The 27,509-nt window shown below is 49.4% G+C and overlaps 1 pseudogene; it reads right to left on the reverse strand.

Moving 5' to 3' along the window:
* Positions 1 to 6,068: 6,068 nt before the first annotated feature.
* Positions 6,069 to 26,500, reverse strand: LOC119923327 (annotated as a pseudogene).
* Between the last annotated feature and the right edge of the window lie 1,009 nt (positions 26,501 to 27,509).

Here is a 27,509-nt window from a genome sequence, read left to right on the forward strand (position 1 = left end):
TGATGCGCAGATTGATCGGTAGCCATTGGAGGTTTTTGAGGAGGGGAGTAATATGTCCAGAGCGTTTCTGGACAAAGATAATCCGGGCCGCAGCATGAAGTATGGATTGAAGTGGAGAGAGACACGAGGATGGGAGATCAGAGAGAAGGCTAGTGCAGTAGTCCAGACGGGATAGGATGAGAGCTTGAATTAGCAGGGTAGCGGTTTGGATGGAGAGGAAAGGGCGGATCTTGGCAATGTTGCGGAGCTGAGACCGGCAGGTTTTGGTGACGGCTTGGATGTGAGGGGTGAATGAGAGAGCGGAGTCGAGGATGACACCAAGGTTGCGGGCTTGTGAGACGGGAAGGATGGTAGTGCCGTCAACAGAGATGGGAAAGTTAGGGAGAGGACAAGGTTTGGGAGGGAAGACAAGGAGCTCAGTCTTCGACATGTTGAGCTTTAGGTGGCGGGCGGACATCCAGATGGAGATGTCCTGAAGGCAGGAGGAGATGCGAGCCTGGAGGGAGGGGGAGAGAGCAGGGGCAGAGATGTAGATCTGGGTGTCATCAGCGTAGAGATGATAGTTGAAGCCGTGGGAGCGAATGAGGTCACCAAGGGAGTGAGTGTAGATCGAGAACAGAAGGGGACCAAGCACTGAACCTTGGGGAACCCCCACGGTAAGGGGATGGGAGGGGGAGGAGGAGCCTGCAAAAGAGACTGAGAATGAGCGACCGGAGAGATAAGAGGAGAACCAGGAGAGGACGGAGTCTGTGAAGCCAAGGTCGGATAGCGTGTTGAGGAGAAGAGGGTGGCCCACAGTGTCGAAGGCAGCTGAGAGGTCGAGGAGGATTAGGATAGAGTAGGAGCCACTGGATTTGGCAAGCAAGAGGTCATTGGTGACCTTTGAGAGGGCAGTTTCCGTGGAATGTAGGGGATGGAAGTCCATTTGTCTTTGAGAAGCCGAGTTGTTTGGGCTCCCGTGACCAAGTCACCAGGGGTGCAGGTGGGAGAGCAGAAGGTAGGTATTGTACTGGAAACAGGTCTATTGGGTCTGCAGTTCTGGATTTCCAGTCCTTGCGAAATGAGCCTCTCCTGGGGATCGGAGGAGTGTGGGCTGGGCAAGTGTTAGTCTGGCAGAGTATAGCAATTATCTTAGCCGCAGTTTTCTGGGTGATGATAATTGTGGTATTTGTGAAGTGCTTACTGTGTGCCACGCCCTGTACTAAGTGCTGGGGTGGATACAGGCTGATCCGGTTGGACCCAGTCCCTGTCCCACATGGACTCACAGTCTCAATCCCCATTTTTCAGATGAGGTAATGGAAGCCCAGAGAAGTGAAGCGACTTGTCCAAGGTCACAGAGCAGACGAGTAGCTGAGCTGGAATTAGAACTCATGACCTGCTGAATCCCAGGCCCCTGCTCTATCCGCTAGGCAATAAATGACTGTCTCCATCCATTTGTGTAGGGGAATGGAGACAGACATGAATGTGAATAAATTCTTTGTAATCCATCTTTTAAAGCAAGTAAGTTTTCTGCCAACCCTGTATACTCCCTCTCCAGCTGTGAATACTGTTATATCCTGGCAGCAGATGTGGTCCTCATCTGTTGACAGAAGGCAAGATGGGGGAACGTGGACCCTCGGCATCACTAATCCAGGTTCCCCAATTCTGCGTGTCCATCGACTGGGGCCAGTGGAGAAGCTCCAGGACTGCTTCATTCCCATAAGGCCAAGAATCCTCTTCCCCCCCATCCTCAGAGGGGGCTTTGATGGTGTGTCCCAAGATCCCTCGTTGTGAGCCCAGTTGGCTCTAAGGTCTGGGAGGAAAACCCCCACGGGCCTCCTCCTCCAGCAACGTGCAGGTCGGGGCCGGATGACCAAGGGGAGAACCCAACTGGCTGTTGCTCCTTCTGCAGATGCAGCTCATCACAGCTGCCCGGCCCTGAGGACTGTTCCCCTGAATTTGGGCAGTCAGGTCAATTCTCAAATGCACCCCACCATTGAAAGACTAGTAAGTCAGTCCCAATCAAAGGAAAGGTGGTAGTGGGGTGTGTGTGTGTGTGTGTGTGTGTGTGTGTGTGTGTGTGTGTGTGTGTGTGTGTGTGTGTGTGTGTGTGTGTGTGTGTGTGTGTGTGTGTGTGTGTGTGTGTGTGTGTGTTCACGTACATAAGTGTGTGCGTGCACACGTATGCGTGCGTGAAAGACGGGTTTATTTTTTGGTTGAGTAATGAAAAAGGAGTTGCCACTGTCATCAAGGAGGCTGGTTCTGGACTCAGGAACTTTGGGCTGTGTTCAGGGACCTGACTTTAGTTGGCCAATCGAGCAGACCGAGGGCCCTGCACATCCCTGTCCGCAGGTGAGGACCCCCTCCGTGCCTAATAGTGGTAGCTCCTGTGGGAGTGGAGACCCTCACCATGACCACAGCGTGGATACAGAGCAGTGGATTTCCCAGTTCTAGTCCTGGGAAGAGATGGAGCCAGGAGCTGGGCTGCCATCTCTAAGGGAAGGTGTTGCTTATGACTGGTGAAAATGTTTGTTTATGAATTTACATCCTTAAAAGTTCATCTCTAGAGAACGAGAGAATGGGGCTGGTACTGGAAATGGGGACTGGGACTCTGAGCAGGGAACTGGTTTTGTTTGACCTGACTGTAGGACAGAGAAGATTCAAGGCTGCCAATTCTATAGATGGATCAAACATTCCTGCTCCCGCACCACTGTCTGCACATCCTTATTTCTCTCCTCACTCCGGTCCATACTTCACGCTGCCGCCCGCATCATTTTTCTACAGAAACATCCGGAACGTGTTTCCCCACTCCTCAAGAGACTCCAGTGGTTGCCCATCCACCTCCGCCTCAAACAGAAACTCCTCCCCATGGGTGTTAGAGCACTCAAGCCCCTTGCACCCTCCTACCCCACCTTGTTACATTCCTACTACAATCCAGCCCACACCCTTCGCCTCTCTAATGCCAACCCTCTCACTATATCTCCAACTAGTCCATCTCACTACCCATCTCTCACCCACCTCCTGCCTCTGGCCTGGAAGGCCCTTCCTCCTCATACCCGACGTACAAAGAATCTATTCCCCTTCCAAACCTCACTGAAGTCACATCTCCTCCAAGAGGCCTTCCCTGGCTAAGCCCTCCTTTCCTCTTCTCCCACTCCTTCCTGCATTGCCATAACTTGCTCCTTTCATGTGTCTCCCCCGACTCCCGCACCGCCACCCCTCCCCGCACACCAGCAGTTATGTCCATATCTGTAATGCATTTCTTTATATCACTGCTGGCTCCTTCTCTAGACCATAAGCTCACTGTGGTCAGGGAATGCATCTGTTATCATGTTATATTGTACTCTCCCATGTGCTTCGTACTGTGCTCTGCACACAGTAAGCGCACAGTAAACAGGTTTTGCTGACTGACTAACTAACTCTGCTCAGCCAGGGGCTTGGCCCTTTTGGTGGGGGTGCAGGGCAGAAGCCCCTTCAGGCCACTGGTAGTCGGTCTTCTGTCCTGGCAAAAAATTGAACGGTAACCCCAAACCAAATGGTTACACTGCCACTGGCCTGGCAGTGTGACCATCCAACCCTTGAGTCTCTGCCCTCCTCATCCTTGACTCTCCCTCAGTAACCCATCCGGGACATCTCATACCCCTGACCTTCCCTTCTCCATTAATATCTGTGCCTCAGTTTCCTTATTTGAAAATGGGGATTAAGACTGTGAGTCCAGTGTGGGACAGGGACTGTGTTCAACCCAATTATCCTGTGTTTACCCAGCAGTTAGTATAGTGTCTGGCAGATAATAAGCACTTAGCAAAGACCATAGTTATTATTATTATCCTGGAGGTTAGATTTGGCCAATCTGTGGGGGATTGATCAGCATAGATCCTGTTCTCATTTCCCTTGCCACTTGACTTTTATATTTTTTAATTTTAATGATTATTTTAATAGTATTTCTTATTCAATTGTCATTCAATCAGTCAATCAGTCGATCACTGCTATTGATTGAGTCCTTACTCCGTGCAGAATAGTATAGTAACTACTTATAATATTTAAGTGCTTACTATGTGCCAAGCATCCTAGTAAGCTCTGGGGTAGATAAAAGATGCAGAGAAGCAGCGTGGTCCTGTGGAAAGAGCCCAGGCCTGGGAGTCAGAGGACCTGGGTTCTAATCTCATCTTCACCACTTATCTGCTGTGTGACCTAGGGCCAGTCCCATCACTCTTCTGTGCCTCAGCTACCTCTTCTGTGAAATGGGGATTATAGCTGTGATTCCCATGTGGGCCAGAGCCAGTATCTAATCTGACTAACTTGTCTCTAGCCCCACGCTTGGTACGGTGCCTGGCATGTAATAAGTGCTTATGGAGAAAAAAAAGGCTGTGGGGTCTTCTCCTCATTCTTCTGTTCAGTCACTCGGGAGACATGTGAGTTTGAATGAATGAGTCATTTATAGATATGTGCATAACTTCTGTGGGGTTGACAGTGGGGTGGATATGTTCAGAAGTTCATGGGTGCCAATCCTGGCTCCGCCACTTGTCTGCTGTGTGTTCTTGGGCAAGCCACTTAATTTCTCTGTGCCTCAGTTCTCTCCTCTATAAAATGGGGATCAAGACTGTGAGCCTCATGTGAGATAGGGACTGCGTCCAACCCAATTTGCTTGTATCCACCCCAGCGCTTAGTACAGTGCCTGGCTCATAGCAAGCACTTAACAAATACCATAATTATTATCATCATTATTATTATTATTGTTATTATCGTTATTATCATTGCATGCTCCCCAGTGCACGGTACAGCAGCGCCACAGGAGGCAGACACTAGTTCGAGACCTCTGATTGATTGATCGATTCGGCCGTGTCCTTCCCAAAGCCTCCAACTCTCAGACCGACTCTGAGAGAGGATGGACCGTGGTGGATCCTGGGCCCGGAAAGAAACAAACCCTTGTCCTGGATCTCCCAGGAGGCCGGCGGCAGACCTGCCACTGCCGATCCGCTCTCATTCATTCAGTCGTATTCATTTAGTGCTTCCTGTGTGAAGAGCACTGTACTAAGCGCTTGGGAAAGTGCAGTACGGCGATAAAGAGAAACAATCCCTGTCCACAATGATCTCGCACTCTGGGGGTGATGTGGGGGGTGGGGGTGGGGGAGAAAGATATCAAGACAAGTAAACAGACATCACTAAATACAAATCAAATTGCAGATTTATACATGAGTGCTTTGGGGCAGGGAGAGGTGGAAAGAGCAAAGGGAGTGAGTCAGGGTGACGCGGTAGGGAGTGAGAGATGAGGGAAAGAGGGGCTTAGTCAGGGAAGGCCTTTTGGAAGACATGTGCCTTCAGTAAAGCTTTGAAGGTGGGGAGGGTAATTGGCAGATTTGAAGAGGGAAGGCGTTCCAGGCCAGTGGTAGGACGTTGACCAGAGATCAGCAGTAAGACGGGTGAGAACGAGGCACAGTGAAAAGGTAGCACCAGAGAAGTGAAGTGTGTGGGCTGAGATGGAGAGGAGAGAAAAGAGGTGAGGTGGGAGGGGGCAAGGTGATGGAAAGCTTTAAATCCAATGGTGAGGAGTTTTTGTTTGGATAGGCAGCCACTAGAGATTTTGGGGGAGGGGTGTGGCATTCCCTGAACATTTCTGTAGAAAGATAATCCGGGCAGCGGAGCGAAGTATGGACTGGAGTAGGGGGAGGCAAGAGGTTGGGATGTCAGAAAGGAGACTGATACAGTAATCCAGGCTGGATAGGATGAGTGGTTATACTAACGTGGTAGAGGTTTGGAGAGAGAGGAAAGGGCAATTTTTGGTGATGTTATGAAGGTGAGACCAACAGGATGTAGGACCCGGACTGTGTCCAACCTGATGATCTTATCTCTATTCCAGTGCTTAGTTCAGTGCCTGGGACACAGTATGTGCTTCACAAACACCATGGAAAAAAACAAAACAGTGCCACCGGAAGGTGATTCATTTTTTCCTTCAGTAATATTTATTGAGCCCTTACTGTGTGCAGAGCACTGTACTAAGTGCTTGGGAAGTACAAATTGGCAAAATATAGAGACGGTCCCTACCCAGGTGATGGAGAGTCTCAGCCTCACAGAACCATGCCCTTGCACCGCTATTGGTTGTACCGCCATCGGTCGACAGAGTAGGACAGCCTCCCAGACCAGCGCCTGAAGCGACGGGGTGATAGAGGCACAGCTTCACAGAACAATGCCTAGAAGCCACATGGGGCTGTAGCGAGAAGCCTTGCCCTAGAACAAGCCTCCTGCTGCACCATGCTATACTATAATATGCCGCCACCCAGCGCAGCCACTCTGAACAAGCCTGTTGTCACCACGGGGCGAGAGAGAGGCACAGTCTACCAGAATAACAATTAGTGACACCAGGGACAGGCTGCCGCTCTCAGAACAGAAGATGGTTCTGGTTCCTGGGGCCAGGAGAATCTCTCCATAGCAGCTGCTCAGTGCTTCTCCTCGACTTCTTACATTGTGGGCACATTCAACCCCCGAATTTACCCCATTACTGATTGGCCTGAATTGCTACCCCAAAGGGAGTCTGTGTGTTTGTTTGTATGTGAATAGTAGAGGGGAAGAAGAGTGTTGAGGTGGCTGCCACTCAAGGGAGAACAGGAGCTGGGGTGCTGTGCAGGAGGCTTGTTTTCTCTTACTTGATTGGGACTGAGAAGACCCAGGGCCCTTAATTCTATAGAAGGGTCAAGCTTTCCTGTGTCTATAGCAAAATCTCCTCACCATTGGCTTTAAAGCACTTAAACACCTTGCCCCTTCCTACCTCATCTCACTGTTCTCCTACTACAACCCAGCCCGCATGCTTCGCTCCTCCGTTGGTCACCTTCTCACTGTACCTAGATCTCTTCTGTCTCACCGCCGACCTCTCGCCTGCATCCTCCCTCTGGTCTGGGCTGCCCTCCCTCCTCATATCAGACAGAGAATTGCTCTCCCCCACTTCAAAGCCTTATTGAAGGCACAATTCCTCCAGGAAGACTTCCCTGACCTAGCCCTCCTCTCTTCTTCTCTCACTCCCTTCTGCCCCTCTCATGCTTGCTCCTTCATACATTCTCTTTCCCTCCCCCATGGCACATATGTTTATATCTGTATATATCTGTAATTTATTTATTTATTTCTCCTTTTAGTCATTTGTATTAATGTCAGTCTCCCCCTCTAGACTGTGAGGTCATTGTGGGCAGGGAATGTATTTGGTGCTATATAGTACTGACCCAAGTGCTTAGTACTGTGCTTTGCACACAATAAGCACTCAATAAATACAGTAATTGTTATTGTTATTAAAAATAAGAGTAAGGCCCCTCCCAGTCCCAGTTGGTGGTATAATCCGGTAGTCCAATTTGATATTGTCAGAGAATTAAAAAATATAATAATAATGATGATGGTATTTGTTAAGCGCTTACTATGTGCAAAGCACTGTTCTAAGCACTGGGGAGGTTACAAGGTGATCAGGTTGTCCCACGAGGGGCTCACAGTTTTAATCCCCATTTTCCAGATGAGGTAACTGAGGCACAGAGAAGTGACTTGTGCAAAGTCACACAGCTGACAGTTGGCGGAGCTGGGATTGGAACCCATGACCTCTGTGTCCAAAGCCCGTGCTCTTTCCACTGACCTACGCTGCTTCTCAAAATAAAAATACGGCTTTTTAAAAAGTGGTATTGGTTAACCAGTCTGTCAATCATATTTATTTAACACTTACTGTGTGCAGAGCACTGTAGTAAGCGCTTTGGAGAGTATAGTATAATAAACAGTGTATAATAATAAACAGAACCTCCTGACTCTCCCCACGACAGTCTATACTTCACTCTGCTGCACGGATTACCTTTCTACAGAAACGTTTTGGGCATATCACCCCGCTCCTCAAAAATCTCCAGCGGTTGCTTATAAACCTTTGCATCAAGCAAAAACTCCTCACTTGCTGGTTTCAAAGCTCTCCATCCCCTTGCCCCTTCTTACTTCACCTCTGTTCCCTCCTTCTACATCCCAGCCCACGCACTCTGCCCCTCTGGTGCCAATCTCCTCGCTGTGCCTCATTCTCTCCTGTCCATCCTGCCTTTGGCCTGGAATGCCCTCCCACTTCAAATCCCCCAAACAATCAAACGTCCCCCCCTTCAAAGCCCTACTGAAGGCACACCTCCTTCCCAGACTAAACCCTCCTTTTCCTCTGCTCCCCCTCCCCTCCGTGTCACCCCGACTTGTTCCCTTTGCTCTGCACACAGGCAGTGAAGCATTGTGGCTCAGTGAAAAGAGCCTGGGCTTTGGAGTCAGAGGTCATGGGTTCAAATCCCGGCTCCACCAATTGTCAACTGTGTGACTTTGGGCAAGTCACTTCACTTCTCTGTGCCTCAGTGACCTCATCTGTAAAATGAGGATTAAGACAGTGAGCCCCTCCAATGCTTAGAATGCTTATATCCCCTCCAATGCTTAGAACAGTGCTTGGCACGTAGTAAGTGCTTAACAAAAGCCATCATTAGTAGTAGTAGTAGTACAGTGCTCTGCACACAGTAAGCGCTCAATAAATACGATTGAATGAATGAGTGACACAGTCCCCTGTTCCATAAGGAGCTCACAGTCTTCATCTCTGTTTTCCAGATGAGGGAACTGAAGCCCATCACTTAGAACAGTCCTCCAGTGCTTAGAACAGTGCTTGGCACCTAGTAAGTGCTTAACAAATACCATAATTATTATTATTATTAGGTCCTTGCCCACTCTCACACAGCAGACAAGTGGCAAAGCGGGAATTGGAACCCATGTCCTTCTGACTCCCAGGCTCCTGCTCTATCCACTAAGCCAACCTGCTTCAGTTCCCTTATCTAGCAGTGTAATGTGCTTGTCTCAGTTCCAACTTGGCTCCTCCATTTGAGTAAATCATAAAATGAAGTTATTTGAGTCAATCAAATGATTGGGCTTGGCTTTGAGTAAATCAAGTAACCAGGCAGTTTGAGTTAATCAAACTACTGGGCTTGACTTGATTGAATCAAGTCACCAAGCCTGGAGTCAATCAACCTATCAGCCACATCCAGCTTGGTGAAGCAGGTCTAGGCAGAGGGAAAGGTCAGAGAGAAAGGTGGACTAAAGAAGGACCTTGACTATTGTGCTTCCACAGTCCATAGTTTTAATCCCCATTTTACAGATTAGGACATTGAGGCCTAGAGAAGTGAAGTGATTTGCCTAAGGTCATCCAGCAGACAAGCCGTGGAGCAAGGTTTAGAATCCAGGTCCTTCTGGCTCCCAGGCCCAAGCTCTATCGACTAGGCCATGCCACTTCTCCTGCCTATGTTCCTTCCCCCTTTATAATTGGCATCGATCAGACCTTTCTCTGGGAACATAGTTCTCTGAGGAACCCCAAATCTGAGGTGCAGTATGCAGAATTTAGAGGAACCAAAAGAGAAAGATAGAACTGCTTAAAATAACTCAGAGGAAAGATTAAAAACTGGGGTTTCGTTGCTTGGAGAATGTGAGAGGCTTTAATCATGGAACCCAAGGGTGTGAAGGAATATTGTATGAGTGATGGTCATCAGTTGTTCTTGAAATCTGATAATCATCTCATCCAATGTTGTGGAGCAGTGTGGCCTAGTGGATTGAGTAAGGGCCTGGGATTCAGAGTACTGCGTCCTAAACCCAGCTCTGCCGGTCGCCTGCTGTGTGACCTTGGACAAGTCACTTCACTTCTCTGGGCCTCAGTTTCCTCAGCTGTAAAATGGGGATTAAACCCTATTCCCTCCTACTTAGACTTTGAACCCCATGTGGGACAAGGATTGTATCCGACTTGAAAACTCCAGTGCTTAGAACAGTGCTTGACACATAGTAAGTGCTTAAAAAATATTATTAGAAACAAAAAAGAACCAAAAACCCCCAACAATTATCAGGGATATTTGATAGAAAATAGTATTTGATAGAAAATGATAAAAATTAATAATTGTGGTATTTGTTCAGCACTTCCTATGTGTCAAGCACTGCTCTAAACTGAAGCCATAAGGAAGAATTTTGGCTGGGTGGAGACCCATTGAAACGCATGGCCCAGCAGAAAGTACACAGGCTTGGGACTCAAAGGAACTGGATTCTGATCCCGGCTCCACCACCTGTCCACGGTGTGACCTTGGGCACGTCTCTTCATCTCTCTGGGCCTCTGTGATCTCATCTGAAAAATGGGGATTAAGATTGGGAGTCCCACATGGGATGGGGACTCTGTCCAACTGGATTAGGTTTTATCTACCCCAGCTCCTAGTGCAGAGCCTGGCACATAGTAAAGGCTAAACAAATGCCACAATAATTACTGAAGCATCAGCAAATAAATCAATGGAAGAGCCTTTAGAGATCTTTTAAAGAAGGGTTTGATGTTGTTTGTCTAGGATGGTTTAAAAGTAGCCCTGCCTAGAGGCAGTGCAGTATCCTAGATGACCTCTCAAAGTTCCCTCCGGGCTGATTTGGGTAAGGATATATCCAACTCAGTATTGATATATTCCCTTAATTACAGCTCCCTGGAGATAACGGGGAGGAAATTTTATATTCCTACTTTGTGTCTTTTAAGTGTTTGTCATGACCCAAAATTCTGTTTCTGTCCCATTAAAAAATCAAAAAACTTTTGTTTCCTTTTAGCCAGACTACAAGATCGCTGATCCTATCTGCACCTATGTATTCTCAATCTTGTGGTGTTTACGACACTGCCAATCAAATGGGATACTGTAGTAATTATACTGGAAGATAAGAACTGTAGAGAGAGATTGTTTTACCTCCATTTTTATCTCTGTCACCTGGGAGCTCATTGGTCTCCTTCTGGCTGCCTGCATCCAAACCATTTTCTTACGTTTTTTTTTCAATGGAATTCATTAAGTATCTACTATGTGCCAGGCACTGTACTGAGGACTGGGGTAGATACAAGTCATTCAGATGGGACACAGTCCCTGTCCCACATGGGGCTCACAGTCTTTATCCCCATTTTACAGATGAGGTCAGTGAGGCCCAGAGAAGTGAAGTGACTTGCTTAAGCTGTAGAGCCAGGATTACAACTCAGGCCCTTCTGACTCCCAGGCCTGTGCTACAGTCCACTTGGCCATGCTCCTTCTCCTGTTTGAAATATTGAGAATAGTGCCATGTACTCACCAGTAAATATCACAAAGTGTTTGTTATTCTCTTGTCTGCAGACTGTACACTCCCGGTGGACCGGGAATATGTCTACCAACTCTGCTGTACTGTACTTTCCCAAGCTCTTAGTCCAGTGCCCTACATGCACAGTAATCACTCATTAAATGCCTTTGAATGATTCATTCATTCACTGATTCAATCCTATTTATGAAGTGCTTACTGTGTGCAGAGCACTCTACTAAGCTCTTGGAAATGACAATACAGCAATAGAGACAATCCCTGCAACAACAGATGGAGAGCCAGACATCAAAACAAGTAAAGAGGCAGCCATATAAATAAACGGAATTATAGACTCATACATATATGCATAAGTGCTGTGGGGCCGGGGGCAAGGGGGAAGAGCAAAGGGAGCAAATCGGTGATGTGGAAGGGAGGGGGAGCCAAGGAGAAGGGGGCTTAGTTTGGGAAGGCCTCTTGGAGGAGGTGAGCCTTCAGCAGGGTTTTGAACGGGGGAAGAGTGATTGTTTGGCGGATTTGAGGAGGGAGGGCATTCCAGACCGGAGGTAGGACGTGGGCCAGGGGTCGGCGGTGCGACAGGTGAGATGGAGGCACAGTGAGAAGGTTAGCACCAGAGGAATGGAGTGTGCTGGCTGGGCTGCAGAAGGAGAGAAGGGAAGTGAGGCTAAGAAGGGACAAGGGGATAGAGCTTTGAAGCCAATAGTGAGGAGTTTTTGTTCGATATAGAGGTTGATAGGCAACCACTGGAGATTTTTGAGGAGGTAGATGCCATGTCCTGAACATTTCTGTAAGAAAGATAATCTAGGCAGTGGAGTGAAGTACGGACTGAAGTGGGGAGAGGCAGGAGGTTGGGAGGTCAGAAAGGAGGCTGATGCAGTAATCTTGGTGGGATAGAGTGAGTGACTGTACTAATGTGGTAGCGGTTTGGGTGGACAGGGCAGATCCTGGCGTTGTTGTGAAGGTGAGACGGATAGGATTTGGTGAGAGATTGGCTATGTGGGGTGAATGAGAGGGCGGAGTCAAGGATAACGCCCAAGGATGGTTGTGCCCTCGACAGTGATGGGAAACTCCGGGAGAGGACAGGGTTTGGGAGGGAAGGTAAGGAGCGCTTGTACTAAGTGCTTGGGAAGAAACAATACAGCAATAAACAGTGACAATCCCTGCCCACAATGAGCACAAAGTCTAGGGGGTGGGAGGCAGACATCAATACAAATATCTGCATAACTACTGTAGGAGTGGGTGGGGGGCAGGGAAGACTAAAGGAAGCAAGTTAGAGCCATGCAGAAGGGAGCTAGAGATTAAGAAAATTGGGGTTTATCCCATCATCATCCCCAGCAGCACTGATTGAATGCCTGCTTTATGCAGAGAGAGCATTCTACTAGGTGGCTGGGAACATAAAAAAAACTGATCTTTTTTTTAAAAGACAGCTCTTGGTCTTTGAGGAGCTTTTGGACTAAGGAGGCAGGATCTCTCGAAAGATAAGAGAAGCAGAGTGACTCAATGGAAAGAGCACGGGCTTTGGAGTCAGTGGTCATGGGTTCAAATCCTGGCTCCACCAATTGCCAGCTGTGTGACCTTGGGCAAGTCACTTAACTTCTCTGTGCCTCAGTTACCTCATCTGTAAAATGGGGATCGACTGTGAGCCCCCTGTGGGGCAACCTGATCACCTTGTATCCCCCCCAGCGCTTAGAACAGTGCTTTGCACATAGTAAGCGCTTAATAAATGCCATTATTATTATTATTATGATAAAGTGCACTCAGGCAGGGAGAGGTGGGGATATTCAAATTAGTCCATGTTTCCATTGACTAGAAAGATTTTAGGAGGCACAGGAGAAGGAATAGGACCAAATGGGCTTATCCACTGATGTTCATTAAGTCATTCATTCAATTGTATTTATTGGGCACTTACTGGGTGCACAGTACCGCACTAAACACTTGGGATACTACAAAACAACAACAAATGGATACATTTCCTATCAACAGTGAGCTTACAAAATTGTGGATACCCTTGTCTTTTTTTTTTTTATGGCATTTGTTAAGTGCTCATGTGCCAGGCACTGTACTAAGCGCTGGGGTAGATACAAACTAATCAGGTTGGGGACAGGCCACGTCCCACACAGCCTTAAGCCCCATTTTCCAGGAGATGGAATTAAAACCTAGAGAAGTGAAGGGATTTGCCCAAAGTTCCCCAGCAGGCAAGTGGCAGAGCAGGGATTAGAATCCAGGTCCTTCTGACTCTCAGACCCGGGTTCTATCCACTGAGCCATGCTACTTCTGGCCAACAATATGGGCATTCAAGGTTTGGCTGCGTTCTGTGGCTCTCTACCAAGAAGCCCGAGGCATTTTACAAAATCCATCTCCTGACAGCCCACTGAGTCCCGCGAATATTGTCCCTTCCTGGCTTGACTACCCTATCTTGCTCCTCACTGGCCTCTCTGCCTCTGGTCTCTCTACCGCCCAGGGTATTTTCCAAAACTCTCACCCAGAACAGCGATGATTAAAGCCATGGAATTGAATGAGCTCCCCGAGGGAATGAGTGTACAGTAAGATAGAAAGGGTTTCAAAAGAGAACCTCAAGGGACCCAAACAAGTTAAGGGATGGAGGGAGAAGAGGAACTGCTGAGAGACTTTTTCATTGGCTTTTTTAAAAAATGGTATTTGTTAAGTGTTTACTTTGTGTGAGGCAGTATTCTGCGCTCTGGGGTCGATAGAAGATAATCAGGTTTGACACAGTCCCTTTCCCACGTGGGGCTCACAATCTTAATCCCCATTTTACAGATGAGGTCTCTGAGAAGTGAAGCGACTTGCCCAAGGACACACAGCTGACAAGTGGCAGCACCGAGCCGATTCTGAAGAGAACAAATTTCCTTCTGACTCCCAAGCCCGGGCTCTATCTACTAGGCCTCGCCATGTATAGACCGTCGACGGGCAGCCGAGAACTGTGTCGAATGTGTTCGGCCCACCTGTCCGGGATTTCAGCACACCTGGTCAGGCACTGTTACCTGTAGGAATTTTTTGTGCTTACCCTCTGCCAGGCACTGTACTACTCGCTGGGGTAGAAACCAGCTAATCACATTAGACTCAGTCCCTGTCCCATCTGGGGCCCACTGTCTTCATCGCCATTTCACAGATGAGGGAACTGAGGCCCAGAGAAGTGAAGTGACTTGCCCAAGGTCACCTACTGCCTACCTGTACTAAGCATTGGGGTAGAACCAAGATCATCGGGATCCACATGGAGCTCACCTTCTATGTAGGCGTTGTGGGCGGTGAATGTGTTGGTTATACTGTATTCTCCCAAGCGCTTAGTACAGTGCTCTGCATGCAGTCGGCGCCCAATAAATATGACCGATCGATTGATTGAGGGAGAATGGGTTTTGAATCCCCATTTTGGTGATGAGGGAACTGAGGCCCCGAGAAGTGAGGTGGAGTGCCCAAGGTCCCACAGAAGACAAGTGGAGGGGCCAGGGTAAGAACCCAGGTCCTCTGACTCCCAGGCCCGTCCTCTTTTGACTAATAACAAGATATTGTGTTAAGAAGGCTTTGGGACCTAAGAACTAACTAACCCTAATACCGGAATTTCAAGATTTTGCATTAGGAAGGCTTTGGGACTTAAGGCCAAATAACACTAATAGCAAAATAGCAAAATTTTGTGATAGAAAGGCCTTTGGGCTTAAGCCTCGGATGCATTAGTGGACACATTTCTTCACTGTGGTAATTGATCCATCAATCCTATCTATTGAGTCCTTACTATGTGCAAGGCACGGTACTAAGTGCTTGGGAGAGTACAATATAACAACATAACAGACACGTTCCCTTCCCACAGTGCACTGACAGTCTGGAGAAGGAGACGGACATTCATAGAAATAAATAAAATTAGAGCTATGTACATAAGCGCTGTGGTACTGGGGGTGGGGGTGGTGAATAAAGGGTACAAGTCAAGGTGCCCCAGAAGGGAGTGGGAGAGGAGGAAATGAGGGCTTAGTGAGGGAAGGCCTCTTGGATATGGAGATGTGCCATCAATAAGGCTGAGAAGGTGGGGAGAGTAATAGTCTTTCAGTTACCAAAAGGGAGGGGATTCCAGGCCCTGGTGTTCTCACGCTCCAGTACCTCATGAGGATGTATCTGTCTGGGGCTGTATGGGTTCTCCATTATTATTATTATTATTACTACTACTACTACTAGTACTACTAATAATAATGGCATTTGTTAAGTGCTTCCTGTGTGCCAGGCAGTGTACTAAGCGTTGGGGTGGATACAAGCAAATTGGGTTGGACACAGTCCCTGTCCCACATGGGTTTCACAGTCTTAATCCCCATTTTCTAGACAAAGGAAGTGAAGCAGTTTGGCTTAGTGAATAGAGCACGCGCCTGGGAGTCAGAAGGACCTGGATTCCAATCCTAACTTTGCCACTTGTCCGCTCCGTGAGCTTGGGTGGGTCAGTTTACTTCTCTGGGCCTTATTTCCCTCATCTGGAAAATAGGGATGAAGACAGTGAGCCCCATGTGGGACACTGGTCTGTGTCCAACCTGACAATGGTGCATCTACCCCAGCACTTAGTATAGTGCCTGGTACATGATAAGCGCTTTAACAGATACCATTCAAAAAATGGAAGTGACTTGCCCAAGGTCCCCTAAGTGGCAACGTTGGCTTTAGAATCTAGCTCTTTCCAACTCCCAGGCCCAGGCTGTATCTGCTAGGCTGTGCTGCCTCCTCCAACTCTCTCCAAGCCCTCCTTGAGCAAGAGTGAGCGGATCAGCTCCACCTGCTCTGTTCCCCCCAACCCCTCCCCCCCAAAGGAAAACGCCCTCTTCCCTACCAGTGGAGGATGGAGAGGCAGGGGCCGGGGACACGCTGGAGCCAGGGAGTGCCAGTGACTTGAGGGTGCGTCCATTCTTGCAGGCAGAGCAGGGGTGGCACAATTCTGTTCGTCCTGAGACTCCCACGGACTTTTGATCTGGAGCAAGGAGCGGGGAAGAGAGCGCATAAAGGGCAGAGCTTTTCCCCACACAGCAGTGGCTGCTCAGAGTCCCAGTTACTTGGAATGGTGGGATGGCCTGGGGGACAGGGACCCCCGGAGCCATACGATCTGGTGCCCGGGAACATCTCTACCAATTCTGTTCTATTGTCCCCTACCAGGTGCTTAGTACAGAGCTCTACATGCAGTCATCATGATGGTACTTGTTAAGCGCTTACTACAAAGATGATCCGGGCAGCGGCATGAATTACAGACTGAAGTGGGGAGAGACAGGAGGATGGGAGATCAGAGAGGAGGCTGATGCAGTAATCCAGTCGGGATAAGATGAGAGATTGAACCGGCAAGGTAGCGGTTTGGATGGAGAGGGAAGGGCGGATCTTGGCGATGTTGCGGAGGTGAGACCGGCAGCTTTTGGTGACGGATTGGATGTGAGGGGTGAACGAGAGAGCGGAGTCGAGTATGACACCAACTTGCTCTAAGCCCAGGCACTGTAGTAGGCACTGAGGTAGATCCAAAGCTGATCGCTTACTATGCCAGGCACTGTACTAAACTCTGGGGTAGATCCAAGCTAATCAGGTTGGACACAGTCCCCGTCCCCCATGGGGCTCACAGTCTTCATCCCCATTTTCCAGATGAGGGAAGTGAGGGCCAGGGAAGTGAAGTGACTTGCCCAGTGTCAAACGGCAGCAGACAAGTGGCAGTGCCAGGATTAGAACCCAGGTTCTTTTGACTCTCAGGCCCTTGGTGACTCCATTTGGAATGACACTCTCCGCATCAGAGTCCCAGTTACTTGGAATGGTGGGATGGCCTGGGGGACAGGGACCCCCGGAGCCATACGATCTGGTGCCCGGGAACATCTCTACCAATTCTGTTCTATTGTCCCCTACCAGGTGCTTAGTACAGAGCTCTACATGCAGTCATCATGATGGTACTTGTTAAGCGCTTACTACAAAGATGATCCGGGCAGCGGCATGAATTACAGACTGAAGTGGGGAGAGACAGGAGGATGGGAGATCAGAGAGGAGGCTGATGCAGTAATCCAGTCGGGATAAGATGAGAGATTGAACCGGCAAGGTAGCGGTTTGGATGGAGAGGGAAGGGCGGATCTTGGCGATGTTGCGGAGGTGAGACCGGCAGCTTTTGGTGACGGATTGGATGTGAGGGGTGAACGAGAGAGCGGAGTCGAGTATGACACCAACTTGCTCTAAGCCCAGGCACTGTAGTAGGCACTGAGGTAGATCCAAAGCTGATCGCTTACTATGCCAGGCACTGTACTAAACTCTGGGGTAGGTCCAAGCTAATCAGGTTGGACACAGTCCCCGTCCCCCATGGGGCTCACAGTCTTCATCCCCATTTTCCAGATGAGGGAAGTGAGGGCCAGAGAAGTGAAGTGACTTGCCCAGTGTCAAACGGCAGCAGACAAGTGGCAGTGCCAGGATTAGAACCCAGGTCCTTTTGACTCTCAGGCCCTTGGCGACTCCATTTGGAATGACACTCTCCGCATCTGGGCATTTCTAAACCAGCATCGTCCTGACAAGCCGGACTTTTTGATTCCCAAAACCCCAGCGGGGAGGAGGAAGGAGAGAGACTCATTTGCCATCCCCCTGTCTCTGGCTTCTCAAGCTTTGACTCATCGATTTGGAGTAGCAAGTTGAGATTCGGGCAAAACCGCGATTCAGAAATTCGAGATCCAGCTTACAGTCTAGAGGACTTTATTTGCACCGCCCCACCCTCAGCCCCACTGCACTTTTAAAAATTGAGTATTACTAATTATTTATTTACATTGATTTCCATCTCCCCCCTCTAGACTGGAGGCGCCTTGGGCGGGGAACGTATCCGCTGATTCTGTCGTATGGTCCGCTCCCGAGGGCTTAGTGTGGTGCTCAGCACAGGGTAAGCGCTCGATGAATTCCATTGATGGATTGATTGATTATGTGTATATCTGTAATTTACTTTAATGTGTGTCTCCCCCTCTAGACTGTAAGCTCCCTGTGGTCAGGGAATGTGTCTACTAACTCGTCCTCTCCCTAGAGTTTAGTACAATGTTCTGCACAGTAATCAATCAATCAATCGTATTTATTGAGCACTTACTGTGTGCAGAGCACTGTACTAAGCGCTTGGGAAGTACAAGTTGGCAACATATAGAGACAGTCCCTACCCAACAGTGGGCTCACAGTCTAGAAGGGGGAGAAGTGCTCAATCAATCCAGTTGACTGACTCCCTCTCTAGACTGCAAGCTCATTGTGGGCAGGGAACATGTCTACCGATTCAGGTATAGTGTACTCTCCTGAGAGTTTAGGACAGTGCTCAGCACTCAGTAAGTTCTAAATAAATACCATGGACTGACGGACTGACCGTAAGGTGGTTATGGGCAGGGAACGTATCGACCAACTCTGTTGTAGTGTACTTTCCCAAGCGCTTAGCACAGTGTTGTGCACACTGGAAGCGTTAAATGAATACGATTGATGGATGGATCGGTTGATCGATCCTTGTTGGCTTCTGGAGGAATTGGCTGAGATTGAGCCTTGCTGGCCTTTCCCGAGCCTCGGGCGCCACCTGCCAGTAGGTCCTGGTTCTACCACGTGAATCTCCACCCGGCGCCCGAGGACAAGAACTGTTGCCAGTGGCTTGATCCGACCCAAGCCTAACACCCAAGCCAGGGGTCGCCTGACAAAAGGTTATTCTGTGCAGAATCCTCCTCTCCGAGGTCGTGGGGGAGGTGTTTAAATCGTACTGTCGATCAGTCAGTCAATGGAATGTATTGAGCACTTTCTATGTGCAGAGTACTGTACTAATAACAACTTGGGAAAGTACAATCCAACAGACTCAGCAGACACGTTCTCTGCCCATAATGAGCTCACAGTCTAGTGTACGAGCTTACAATCTAAAATCAGAGGTGGTGTTAATAGTAACTAATATTATCTGCTCAGCTAGTAATAATACTGATGGTATATGTTAAGCTCTTACTGTGTGCCAAGCACTGTTCTAAGCAGCTGCCTGGCCTAGTGGATGGACCACGGGCCTGGGAGTCAGAAAGACCTGGGGTCTAGTCCCAGCTCTGCCACTGGTCTGCTGCGGGACCTTGGGGAAGTCACTTACCTTCTCTGAGCCTCAGTTACCTCATCTGTAATTTGGACACTGTGAACCCCATGTGGGACATGTACCGTGACCAACCTGGTAGTTTGAATCTACCCCTGTGCCAGGTCCTTCCAACTCCCAGGCCTGTGCTTTATCCACTACACTACGCTGCTTCTCTTCCTACTAGGCCACGCTGCTACTGATAGAGAGATTTTACTGGTGCTCAGGAGCCCAGCTAAAAAGAACAGTACGCACGAGTGGGACTATAGAGATCTCATCTCATGTGACCTTGGGGCATTTTTTGCCCATAGAGAGGAGGGTTGTTCTCTCTCCTCCTTCTTGGCCAACCGATCTTCCCCAAGTCGCTGCCCAAATACAGTTACCCACTTTCCGATTGCTGCCTGCCAAGCTGACCTGTCTCCCAGCCGTCCGATGCCCTCCTCTCAAAAACCTCCATGTTGCTGTGACCCATGCAGCCCCTCACTCCATCATGGGCACCCCTGCCCTTCATCCTCACCCTGTCCCCTGCCCTCTCCTGCCTCCTCCTCATCTCATGTCATCCCCATTTGATAGGTGAGGAAACCGAGGCAGAGAAATGTAGTGACTTGCCCAAGGTCACACAGCAGGCAAGTGGATAGCTCACAGGCCTGGGAGTCAGAAGAACCTGTGTTCTGATCCCAGCTCGGCCACTTGTTGGCTGTTTTACCTTGGGCAAGTCACTTCACTACTCTGGGCCTCAGTTCCCTCATCTGTAAAATGGGGATTAAGATCGGGAGCCCCAAGTGAGACAGGGACCATGTCCAACTTGATTTGCCTGTATCCACCCAGTGCTCAGTGCAGTGCCTGGCCCATTGTAAGTGCTTAGCCAATAGCACCATCATCATTATTATTGAGAGGCAGCGTGGCTCAGTGGAAAGAACCCGGGCTTTGGAGTCAGAGGTCATGGGTTCGAATCCTGGCTCCCCCAATTGCCAGCTGTTGGACTTTGGGCAAGTCACTTAACTTCTCTGTGCCTCAGTTCCCTCATCTGTACAATGGGGATGAAGACTGTGAGCCCCCCGTGGGACAATCTGATGACCGTGTCACCTCCCCAGAGCTTAGATCAGTGCATTGCACATAGTAAGCGCTTAATAAATGCTATCATTATTATTATTATTGTTATGGGGATCAAGACTGTGAGCCCCATGTGGGATGGAGACCATGTCCAACCTTCGAAGGTGAGAAGGAGATAATAATAGTAATGATGGCATTTATTTAGCGCTTACTATGTGCTAACTGGGCAGGGGCGGAGCACTTCTGACCTCTCGATTTTCCTGGGAGACGGGGTCAGTGGAAATAGATGAGGTCCCCTTGGGGGAGGGCAGCAGGGCAGGCAGCGTCATCTGGAGGGTGCCAAGCCTTGGTGATAATACTAATGATGACTGTGGTATTTGTTCGGTGCTTACCATGTGCCAGGCACTGTACTAAGCACTGGGGTAGGTGCAAGCTAACTGGGGGTTGGACACAGTCCCTGTCCCACATGTGACTCACAGTCCCAATTCCCATTTTACAGATGAGGTCACTGAGGCCCAGATAAGTGAAGTGACTTGCCCAAGGTCACCCAGCAGGCAAGTGGAACCCAGGTCCTTCTGATTCCCAGGCCTGGGCTCTAGCCCCTAGGCTATGCTGCTTCCCAGTGTGACCCGGTGGATAGAGCACGGGCCTGGGTTCTAATCCCCCTTTCACCATTGCCTGCTGTTTGACCTTGTTTCCTCAACTGCGAAATAATAATAATAATAATAACCGCAATAATTGTGGCATTTGTGAAGTGCCTACTATGTGCCAGGCCCTCTACCTAAGCGCTGGAGCAGATGTCCCTGTATCTGCTTCAGGCAAACAGGGTTGGACACAGTCTGTGTCCCTCTCGTGGGGCTCACGATAAATAATAATAATGATGGCATTTATTAAGCGCTTACTATGTGCAAAGCACTGTTCTAAGCGCTGGGGAGGTTACAAGGTGATCAGGTAGTCCCACGGGGGGCTCACAGTCTTTATCCCCATTTTACAGATGAGGGAACTGAGGCACAGAGAAGTTAAGTGACTTGCCCAAAGTCACACAGCTGACAATTGGCGGAGCCGGGATTCAAACCCATGACCTCTGACTCCAAGGCCCGGGCTCTTTCCACCGAGCCACGCTGCTTCTCAGGTCTCACGATCTTAATCCCTGTTTTACGGATGAGGGAACTGAGGCCAAGAGAAGTCAAGTGACTTGCCCGGGGTCATCCAGCAGACAAGTGGCTGGGTGACATCAAGCAAAAACTCCCCATTCTCAGCTTCAAGGCTCTCCATCACCTCGCCCCCTCCTACCCTCCTTCTACAGCCCAGGCCGCACCCTCCACTCTTCTGCCACTAACCTCCTCACTGTGCCTCATTCTCGCCTGTCCCGCCATCGACCCTTGGCCCACGTCCTTCCCCTGGCCTGGAATGCCCACCCTCCACACATCCGCCAAACTAGCTCTCTTCCTCCCTTCAAAGCCCTACTGAGAGCTCACCTCTTCCGGGAGGCCTTCCCAGACTGAGCCCCCTTTTTCCTCTTCTCCTCCCCTCCCTCTGCCCTACCGCCTTCCCCTCCCCACAGCATTTCTATATATTTGCACATATTTATTACTCTATTTATTTTACTTGTACATATTTGCTACTCTAATTCATGATCTGCATGTAGCTGTAATTCTATTTATTCTGACAGTTTTGACACCTGTCTACATGTTTTGTTCTGTTGCCTTTCTCCCCATTCTAGACCGTGAGCCCGTTGTTGGGTAGGGACCGTCTCTATATGTTGCCGACTTGTACTTCCCAAGTGCTTAGCACAGGGCTCTGCACACAGTAAGCGCTGAATAAATATGATTGATTGAATGAATGAAAGTGGCGGAGCTAGGATTAGAATCCAGACCATCTGAGTCCCAGGCCCGTGCTCTATTCCCTAGTCCATGCTGCAAAATGGGTATTCAATACTTGTTCTCCCTCCTACTGGACTGTGAGTCCCGTGTGGGACTGAGACTGTAGCTGGACTGATTAACTTGTATCTCCCCCAGGGCTTAGAACAGTGCTTGATACATTTCCCCCTTCTAGACTGTGAGCCCGTTGTTGGGTTGCGACCGTCCCTATATGTTGCCGACTTGTACTTCCCAAGCACTTAGTACAGTGCTCGGCACACAATAAGCGCTCATTAAATATGGTTGAATGAACGAATGAAGGGAAACAGCACGGGCTTGGGAATCAGAAGTCATGGGTTCTCATCCTGGCTCCGCCACTTGTCAGCTGTGTGACTTTGGGCAAGTCACTTAACTTATCTGGGCCTGTTACCTCATCTGTAAAATGGGGGTGAAGACTGTGAGCCCCATATGGGACAACCTGATTACCTTGTATCCCCCCACCCCCAGTGCTTAGAAAAGTGCTTGGCACATGGTACGCGCTTAACAAATACTGTTCTTCTTATTATTATTATGACCTCATATCTACCACAATGCTTAGAACAGTGCTTGGCACATAGTAAGTGCTTAACAAGCACCATAATTAAAGCCACATTAGTTAATTAATAGGGAAGAAGAAAAGGTATTTAATCACCATTTTACAGAGGAAGAAACTAAGGCAATGAGAAGAGTTGTCCAAAGTCACATCTTCAACCGCTCACTCTCCACTGGTTCCTTCCCCTCTGCCTTCAAACATGCCCATGTCTCGCCCATCCTAAAAAAACCCTCTCTTGACCCCACCTCACCTTCTAGTTATCGCCCCATATCCCTCCTACTATTCCTTTCCAAACTCCTTGAACGAGTTGTCTGCACGCACTGCCTAGAATTCCTCAACAACAACTCTCTCCTCGACCCCCTCCAGTCTGGCTTCCGTCCCCTACATTCCACGGAAACTGCCCTCTCAAAGGTCACCAATGACCTCCTGCTTGCCAAATCCAACGGCTCATACTCTGTCCTAATCCTCCTCGACCTCTCAGCTGCCTTCTACACTGTGGACCACCCCCTTCTCCTCAACACGCTATCCGACCTTGGCTTCACAGACTCCGTCTTCTCCTGGTTCTCTTCTTATCTCTCCGGTCGTTCTTTCTCAGTCTCTTTTGCAGGCTCCTCCTCCCCCTCCCATCCTCTTACTGTGGGGGTTCCCCAAGGTTCAGTGCTTGGTCCCCTTCTGTTCTCGACCTACACGCACTCCCTTGGTGACCTCATTCGCTCCCACGGCTTCAACTATCATCTCTACGCTGATGAAACCCAGATCTACATCTCTGCCCCTGCTCTCTCCCCCTCTCTCCAGGCTCGCATCTCCTCCTGCCTTCAGGACATCTCCGTCTGGATGTCTGCCCACCACCTTAAGCTAAACATTTCGAAGACTGAACTCCTTGTCTTCCCTCCCAAACCTTGCCCTCTCCCTGATTTTCCCATCTCTGTTGACGGCATTACCATCCTTCCCGTCTCACAAGCCCGCAACCTTGGTGTCATCCTCGACTCCGCTCTCTCATTCACCCCTCACATCCAAGCCGTCACCAAAACCTGCCGGTCTCAGCTCCGCAACATTGCCAAGATCCACCCTTTCCTCTCCATCCATACTGCTACCCTGCTCGTTCAAGCTCTCATCCTATCCCGTCTGGACTACTGCATCAGCCTTCTCTCTGATCTCCCATCCTCGTGTCTCTCCCCACTTCGATCCATACTTCATGCTGCTGCCCGGATTATCTTTGTCCAGAAACGCTCTGGGAATATTACTCCTCTCCTCAAAAATCTCCAGTGGCTACCAATCAATCTGCGCATCAGGCAGAAACTTCTCACCCTGGACTTCAAGGCTGTCCATCACCTCGCCCCCTCCTACCTCACCTCCCTTATCTCCTTCTACAGCCCAGCCCGCACCCTCCGCTCCTCTGCTGCTAATCTCCTCACCATACCTCGTCCTCGCCTGTCCCTCCATCGACCCCCGGCCCACGTCATCCCCTGGGCCTGGAATGCCCTCCCTCTGCCCATCCGCCAAGCTAGCTCTCTCCCTCCCTTCAAGGCCCTACTGAGAGCTCACCCCCTCCAGGAGGCCTTCCCAGACTGAGCCCCTTCCTTCCTCTCCCCCTCGTCCCCCTCTCCATCCCCCCATCTTACCTCCTTCCCTTCCCCACAGCACCTGTATATATGTATATATGTTTGTACATATTTATTACTCTATTTATTTATTTATTTTACTTGTACATATCTATTCTATTTATTTTATTTTGTTAGTATGTTTGGGTTTGTTCTCTGTCTCCCCGTTTTAGACTGTGAGCCCACTGTTGGGTGGGACTGTCTCTATATGTTGCCAACTTGTACTTCCCAAGCGCTTAGTACAGTGCTCTGCACACAGTAAGAGCTCAATAAATACGATTGATGATGAAAGTCACACAGAGCAGGCCAGTGACTGGGATTAGAGGTCCAGCATGCTGGGGAAGCAGCATGACATAGTGGATAGAGCAACGGGCCTAGGAGTCAGAAGGTCATGGATTTTTATCCCAGCTCTACCGCTTGTCTGCCGTGTGACCCTGGGCAAGTCACTTCACATTTCTGTGCCTCACCTCATCTGTAAAATGGGGATTGAGACTGGGAGCCCCACACGGGACGGTGACTGTGTCCAACTGGGTTTGCTTGTATCCATCCCAGCGGTTAGTTCTGTGCCTGGCACGTAGTGCGCTTAACACATTCCATCATCATCATCATTCATTTATTCATTCAATCGTATTTATTGAGTGCTTACTGTGTGCAGAGCACTGTACTAAGCGCTTGGGAAGTACAAGTTAGGAACATATAGAGACGGTCCCTACCCAACAGTGGGCTCACAGTCTAGAAGGGGGAGACAGACAACAAAACAAAACATATAAACCAAATAAAATAAATAGAATAAATAAATAAATAAATAGAGTAATAAATATGTACAAACATATATACATATATACAGGTGCTGTGGGGAGGGGAAGGAGGTAAGGCGGGGGGGACAGGGAGGGGGAGTAGGGGAAAGAGGAAGGAGGGGGTTCAGTCTGGGAAGGCCTCCTGGAGGAGGTGAGCACTCAGTAGGGCTTTGAAGGAAGGAAGAGAGCTAGCTTGGCGGATGTGCGGAGGGAGGGCATTCCAGGCCAGGGGGAGGACGTGGGCCGGGGGTCGACGGCAGGACGGGGGAGAATGAGGCACGGTGAGGAGATTAGCGGCAGAGGAGCGGAGGGTGTGGGCTGGGCTTGTACAGGGCCTGCCAGTCGCTGGCCTTGGTGTGAGACAGTGTCATCCATCTGAGGATCAGGGGCACGTTCTTGATGTTCCCCAGTAGGCCGTGGAGCGCCTGGGCCATCTCCAGTTTCCGGGGCTGCAGAAAAAACTGGATGCCATCCAGCTGGGCGTTCAGCTCACTCAGGTCCCGAGTCAGGCGCATCGGCCACAGCCTGAGTTGTTTTTCTCCCCACTTGCAGCGGCACCTGTTCAGGAGTCCAAACACACTGAGTCCCTCCTTCAGGCCTGGGGCCAGCTTGTATACCGATGAATGGGCCTCACTCTTGAGTATCTGCAGCACGTAGTAGGTGTCCCGATCCACGCTCACTAGATTTGTCAGGACAAACTTCTTGAAGCCGAGGATGGGGACGACCCCACTGCTTTCTTCCAGCTCCACCCCTATTCTCTTCTGGTCCAGGAACTTTAGCAATCCCCCGAGAGCACGGACTGTCACGGGACAGTCGAATGGCATGATGGATGCGAGGAAAAGACTCTTCTCTGTGGGGCTTATGGGCTCCGTGATGAAGCAGAAGGAGACAGAGAGCAGGCGCTGCTTGCTGATCTCCAGGCGGAAATCCACGCTGGGAAACAGGACTACTTCAGGTCTTCCCATCACTTCGTTGTTGCCAGAACCTGGGGAGGCCAATCCTTCCAGGAACCGAGTCATGTTCTCATCCCGTTTCATGCAGGTCACGATGGACCAAGGCCCGATCTCATCCACGACTCACTGGAGGGGTTGGAGATTTTCATGGTCTGGGGCATCTGGCATAAAGTAGACGATGGGGTCACCCGTGTCGTAGCAGGCGATGCCCAGGTGTCCCACGTGCCACACCACGCTCAGGTGTGTCTCTGCTCTCTCCTCCTCTTCCTCTTGCCCAAAATGCCCCTGCATGGATGGTGAGATCTGGGGGTCGGTGGGGATCATCCCAGCCACCTGCCCCCGAGGGCTTTTGGATGCCATGCCGAGGGAAGTCTTGTTGTCAGAGACCCTGCCCGCTCCATTTCTGTCATTTGGGTGAAGTGAGGGAGACTCTGAGGAGAAAAGAAGTCTAGAGGTGGCAGCAGTTTCTCTCTTTTTGATGATACGAGTTTTTAACTGGTATTTATAAGCACTGTATCAGGCACTGTCCTTCACGCTAGTGTAGATCAGGTTGGATACAAGTCCATGTGTTGAATCCCCATTTTACAGATGAGGGAACTGAGGCCCAGAGAAGGGAAATCACACAGCAGGTAAGTGCCAGAGCCAGAATTAGAGCCCATTCATTCATTCATTCATTCAATCGCATTTATTGAGCGCTTATGGTGTGCAGAGCACTGTACTAAGCACTTGGGAAGTACAAGTTGGCAACATATAGAGACGGTCCCTCCCCAACAGTGGACTCACAGTCTAGAAGGGGGAGACAGAGAACAAAACAAAACATATTAACAACATAACATAAATAGAATAAATATGTACAAATAAAATAAATAGAGTAATAAATACGTACAAACATACATACATATATATATATTATATATATATATATATACAGGTGCTTCTGACTCCCAGGCCTGTGCTCTATTGTTCTATTGTCCTTTCCCAAACACTTACTAGAGGGCTCTGCTCAGAGTAAGCGCTCAATAAGTACCATCGATTAATGGTTGATCCCAACAGGGGTGGCCATGCCACCAGAGGGTGGCAAGTCCCATAGGGTGGCGTGTGGCCATCTGTGTAGCCAGCACCTGGCATTCTGAGGAGCGGAGGGAGGGGTAGAATCAGCATGGCCCTAGTGGACAGAGCCCGGGCCTGGGAGTCAGAAGGACCTGGGTTCTAATCCTACCTCCACCGCATGTCAGTTCTGTGACCGTTCATTTATTCATTCATTCATTCAATCGTATTTATTGAGGGCTTACTGTGTGCAAAGCACTGTACTAAGCACTTGGAAAGTACAATTTGTCAACAGAGACAATCCCAATCCCTACCCAACAATGGGTTCACAGTCTAGAAGGGTGGAGACAACAAAACAAAACAAGTAGACAGGCATCAATAGCATCAATATAAATAAATAGAATTATAGATAGATACTCATCATGAATAAAATGAATTGGGCAAGTCATTTTGCTTCTCTGGGCCTCAGTTAGGGTGC

This window comes from Tachyglossus aculeatus, unplaced genomic scaffold (genome assembly GCF_015852505.1).
Source record: "Tachyglossus aculeatus isolate mTacAcu1 unplaced genomic scaffold, mTacAcu1.pri scaffold_175_arrow_ctg1, whole genome shotgun sequence".
Classification (NCBI taxonomy): Eukaryota; Metazoa; Chordata; class Mammalia; order Monotremata; family Tachyglossidae; genus Tachyglossus; species Tachyglossus aculeatus.